Source organism: Pseudophryne corroboree, chromosome 4 (genome assembly GCF_028390025.1).
Source record: "Pseudophryne corroboree isolate aPseCor3 chromosome 4, aPseCor3.hap2, whole genome shotgun sequence".
NCBI lineage: Eukaryota > Metazoa > Chordata > Amphibia > Anura > Myobatrachidae > Pseudophryne > Pseudophryne corroboree.
In genome coordinates this window covers 52,447,354-52,453,353 of record NC_086447.1, presented here as the reverse complement: position 1 = coordinate 52,453,353, position 6,000 = coordinate 52,447,354, and positions in this window count along the sequence as shown.

The following is a 6,000-nucleotide window of genomic DNA, read 5'->3' as shown; positions in this document are numbered from 1 at the left end:
TCCGGACACTTCCAGTAAACGCTCAGTTACCACCCACAAACGACCTTCTCCTGTCAATAACCGTGCGAACGCCTGTGTGATCGGAATTTTCGCACCATCCCGTTGCTGCCCGTTGTTGTTGTTCGGCGCGCGTGGGCATTGCGGTGCATACGCAGTTAGGACCTGATCATCCGCTGTGCGAAAACGCACAGCAGCGATGAGATCTGAATGACCCACTTAATATTGGCAGGTACCAATGCACAAAGCTAGTAACAGATTTAGGTCACTGGGGTGTTTTGATTGCACACTGGGTTCTAAAATGAGAAGGCAGTGAGCAGGCTTCTTTAAATGCATAGAAATGGTATTGAAAGGCAGTGGCAAATTTCCGATTAGGCACGTGCCTAGGGGTGACACTTATTTGGGGGTGGCATTTGGATGCTTGTGTTGATACTGTCAGTCAAAAAAGTACCAGTAAATGCAGAATATTTCCACTGTACTGTACCATATGCCATCTCAAATGTAGTGTAAACGGGTAGGACATGCACATACTGCCCCTGTGTGCTGTCCCTGGGGGTAATTCAGGCCTGATCGTAGATGTGCGAAAAAACGCACATCTACGATTAATTTCTCAGACATGCAGAGGGACTCCCAGCACAGGACAAGTCCGCCCCTCATGCCGGATCCAGCCCCCCATCGCACTGTGGCCATGCTTTCACATGTGTTGAGTAGCCCTCTGCCTATGCAGCCTAGCTGTGAAGGCAGGTGGCTACCTGCCATATTTCTGGTCGCAGCGGCTGCAGTGTGCCCCCCCCCCCACGCCGGGTCAATGTCCCTTTAACACTGCCGCGACAAACATCGGGGTGCGGGGCAGGCTCTGACATCATCAAGCCCAGCCCCCACTTTGGGAAAACGCCACAATTTGCGGGTCCACAGGAAGGGGGTGGGGCTAAGATGACGCTATTTTAGTAATTACAGCCCCCCCCCCCCCCCATGCACACATGAATGCGGTGATTATCTCTCCTTCCTACTCGCTTCACTAGGGTGCGGGCAGGATGCCGGGAAGCTACCCCAAAAATCAGCAAGCCTTCCGCAGCTTCTAGGAGAGTAGATAAGTATGTTCTCTGTTAAGTAATGCTTTTCTATACAGTTTGCAGTTTCTCCAGCATTTGTGTTTTTTTTTTTCTTTTTTGAGGTTTGTTGAGGTTGAACTTGGAAAAAAGATCTAAATTTAATTCATTCCAAATGCCCCCTTTTTCCGGAGACAGCCGATGACGTACAAGTACAGCATAATGAATAATAAATCTTATCTTGTGTCCGAGTGGATGTGAGAATACTTGCATGATGGCTCCGCTAGAACCAAGGACATGATTCTAGCTAACATGTTGGCCGGCCCGACTCAAATTTGGGGAGGTAAAAGAAGTGAGAGTGACTGCACTCAGATTATTTTTCCCTCCTTGCATTGCTAAAGATGTGAGCACACTGTGCTGCTAGTCAATGGGGCTGGATAGATCTGTTTCAGGAAGGAATTCTAATGAGAGCCCAGGTATTCATCAAGTATCCCCCACAAAGGACAACACACAAGCTGTGACCAACAAGACCCATCAGAAGTCATGACTGATCTGAGAGAGGATACCCTTATTAGCGGGAAGCCAGATAGAACAGAGTTGTAGAGAAGGCTGGAAATGATCAGGGCAACAGGTTATGGAATTGGGACCGTACTGCACGGGGAAGGAATGTATTGGGGAGATGTTCTTGTGGAAGATGAAAGCCTGGGAGATGGTCTATGTGGTATCAAAACGTGAAAGCATTGGTGCTGAGGGAGACAGCAAGCTCGGGGAGTGCATAGAAGGATGGTGCCATTCACGGTATGTTTAGATATCAGTGTGTATGGGGGTCTAGTGTTGTTTGCATAACTTAAGATGCCTTTGTGACAACGAGAAGCACATGACCACGTGAAGACAATGGCTAATGGACAAGCGGTGAATCTGGCAGTGAAAGTGTAAATGATGAGTGGCATGTGACTATTCCAGACAGCCAAGAGAGTAAGTGTAAGCAGAAAATAGTTACCTAGGTTTAAGCCTTGAGGTGCTCCTACAGAGAGATCGGCGTGAAGGATAAGGTTCCATTTAAAGAAAGCCTGAATGAGTAGCTAGTCATATAAGATGAACACAAAGACAGAAGGAATGGAACATTAACAAGAACTGTGATCGGCAGGAGAAAGAGAACCAGAAGGAGGAGAAAGGGTGGGTCAGCGTTTGACTGCCGTCCCGAGCGCAGTTTATTTATAGTGTGGTGGATGAAGACCTGGGGAAAGACAGTCTACTTGGGAGATGAAGATGAGGAAGAGTGCATGGAGAACTCAATAAGTCTGCAGACCGACAGGAGTAAACATGATTTCTTGAGAAGGAACATTGCATGCTTGAAGGCAGCAGGGAAGAAACTTGTGGAGAGGGGAACCCGGCATATACTGACTGTATCCAGTCGCTGTGCTGAATGAGCTGACGATACAGCAGAGAAAGGGTCTATTTCCCTTTTAAAATGATGCTGATCCCGACTTCTCATGTCACTTTCATGTATGCCTCCGAGTGTTGTTTTCAAGTTTGTCTCCCCCGTAATCGGCTCCACAAATTTAATATATCTGTTTTAATGAGCTATCCATATAGCGGTGCATTATTACAACATGAAAGGATTGGCTCTTTTCATCTTCTCCGTGTGCTATATCCTAGTTAAAATGAACATTATTTTTTTGTGTAACAGCAACGGAAAGCTAATGAATTGTGTAGTGAGGACCTGACTGGAGATTCCATTAGCCAAACGAGTGGCAATAATTCTATCAGCTTTGCTCCATGTTTGTAACATGAACTAAAAGAAAGTATAGACGTTAATGATTTTTCTTCAGACTAAACAACAAAGAGTGTCTATGGAATCATCGGAGCTTATAATACACCTGGGATACTATTTCTGTTTATGTAGTATGAACAATATATAACATGATGTGCGAAATAATACATACATTTCCAGGATGATCTGCAGCAGTTGTCTCACAGTGTAGTTGCAATAATCTATTATTTACTTCTCCTACTACTATACTATACTATACTATACTATACTATAGTATACCACTTTTACATCAGAGCTTGGAGGAATAACATGCAGAATGGACAATGGGGGTCATTCCGACCCGATCGCTTGCTGTAGTTTGTCTTCTGGCAAATGCCTTCCAGCTCAGCCTCCCTACACTTGTGCATATCGAGGGAGGCTGGGGGCCGCAGGAGGAGCCAAGAGAGGAACGCTAGGACCTAGGGACTGTCAATGGTGGGCCTGTGTGCTTTAAATGCCAGGCTGACTTTTAGACCCATTCCAGCCCTGAGATTGGAACAATCAGCTAGAAATCTGCACATTCGTAGCTTCACTCAACATGCTCACTTCAAGCTTGCTCCATAGCTAACCCACTAAGGGGGTAATTCCAAGTTGATCGCAGCAGAAAACTTTGTAGCAATTGGGCAAAACCATGTGCACTGCAGGGGAGGCAGATATAACATGTGCACATACTTGCCGATATTTTAAATCTCCTCTCCGGGAGATAACCGGAGAGGAGAAGCAGGTGGGCGGTGATGAGGGAGGAGCCAAGCTGATTACATCAGCAGGCCCCGCCCACCCACTGGGAAAAGACGGTAATTCGATGAAATTTGGCTAGGGGCGGGGCTAAAATGACGCGATTAGCATCTGATCGCGTCATTAGGCTCCGCTCCCCGTCGGGTCCGTGATTTTACGGTGTTATTCTCCCTATTCTGCCCACTTCACTAGGAAGTGGGCAGAATGCGGGAGGGGTGCCCACTCTTCCGGGGGCTGCGGGGGACTACCCGAAAACCGGGTGTCTCCCGCAGAATCCGGGAGAGTAGGTAAGTATGCATGTGCAGAGAGAGTTAGATTTGGGTGTGGTGTGTTCAATCTGCAATCTAAATTGCAGTGTAAAAATAAAGCAGCCAGTATTTACCCTGCACAGAAACAAACTAACCCACCCAAATCTAACTCTCTCTGCAAATGTTATATCTGCCCCCCCTGCAGTGCACATGGTTTTGCCCAACTGCTAAAAAATGTCCTGCTGCGATCAACTTGGAATTACCCCCTAAGTTTGCTGTATCGTTACTCACCCCCGCCTCTGTATAGGAATTTACCAGTCTACACTCTGTACAGAGCATTTGTATCCCCTGCAAAGAAAAATGCCCTAGCCATTACACTGCTGATAGAGAAGCACCACCTACCTATACAAAGGTTCCCCCTTCACTCTGCACCTCTCAGCTTGCCCCCCTTCACTCTATGCCTCATAGCCTGCCCCCTTCACTCTGCGCCTCTGAGCCTACCACCCTTCACTCTGTGCCTCAGTCTGCCCTCACCCTCACTCTGTGCCTCTCAGCCTACCACCCTACACTCTGTGTCTCTTAGCCAGCTCCCCATTCATACTTTGCCTCTCAGCCTGCCCCCCTTTTAACTCGGTGTCTCTTAGTCTTCCCCCCTTCACTCTGTGCCTCTCAGCATGCCCCCTTCACTCTGTGCCTCTGAGCCTACCGCCCATCACTCTGTGCCTCTCAGTCTGCCCTAACCCTCACTCTGCACCTCTCACCTTGCCCCCCTTCACTCTATGCCTCATAGCCTGCCCCCTTCACTCTGCGCCTCTGAGCCTACCACCCTTCACTCTGTGCCTCAGTCTGCCCTCACCCTCACTCTGTGCCTCTCAGCCTACCATCCTTCACTCTGTGTCTCTTAGCCAGCTCCCCATTCATACTTTGCCTCTCAGCCTGCCCCCCTTTCACTCTGTGTCTCTTAGCCTGCACCCCTTCCCTCTGTGCCTCTCAGCTTGCCCTTCCATTTGTTCCTTTCAGCCTGCACCCCTTCACCGTATCTCTCTCAATAACAAAGCACAAGGATACAGTAACAAAGCACAAGGACACGTGGTTGAATAATAAAAAGATGAGTATTCTACAATGGCCACATCAAAGTCCAGTTCTCTATCCAATTGAGAATGTGTCCCTCTTTGAAAAATTGCAGTCCACAGGTGTCATTAAACCAGCAGGGGCAACCTGGAGCAAATCTGCAAGGAAGAGTGTGCAAAACCAGCGTGCTCTTACCGAAACTGACTTACAGTATAGCTGTTATTGCAGCAAAAGGTGATACTACCCAGCACTGGTCTGCAGGGGCCGAATACTTATGCAAATAGCATTTCTCAGTATATATTTAATAATGATATCCCTATCAATTGTATATATTCAAACAATAAAATACATTGAAAACGGGAGTTTAAAACCCCCTGTGTAGCTGAAATCCAGCTTAATAGCTGATCATTCCCCATAATGCAGCAGATCAAAAAGGATTGTGCACTTGGCGAAGCAAACAGGAACCTCCCCGTAATGACTGGTGGTGAATGCATACCACCACGGTAAACTTGCATTCCACCGCTATCCTGACCCATACACTTCCTACCTGTTGTAGGTAAATAGTGTATAATAAATATAGAAGAATACAGAAATGGAAAGTTAGTGGCCTTATTAGTGCTGATTTTGGTAATTGACTTTGATTACAGATAAATATCAAATAGAATATTTTCTGTATTTTTTGGGCAGATAACGATGGTCATTAAGTATAAAATTCTAATGTCCCATTAGGTGATACCACTGTATTCTGCCTGTCAACCTGTTAAGCTTGGATACATTTACTGATGTGTTTTAAGGTGTCTATTAGGTTATGTAAATGGTCATGGGGTTTTATTATTAATCTATAGTACTGTACCATTACATGTAATTTGTAAATTAACAATTTTGGAAGTTATTGCTACTAGTGTTATGGTGTTGGGGAGTTTAGAAATGATTGGAAACCAATCTTAAGAAATGCTACATTGATAGGTTTGATACTATCGTAAATGTATTTGGGTTCTTGACTATGTCAAGAACATTACTAGTCCGATCCATTGAAACCAGCTGTACAAGTATTCTGAATGTTTACCACTCCAGTGGTAAGGAATTG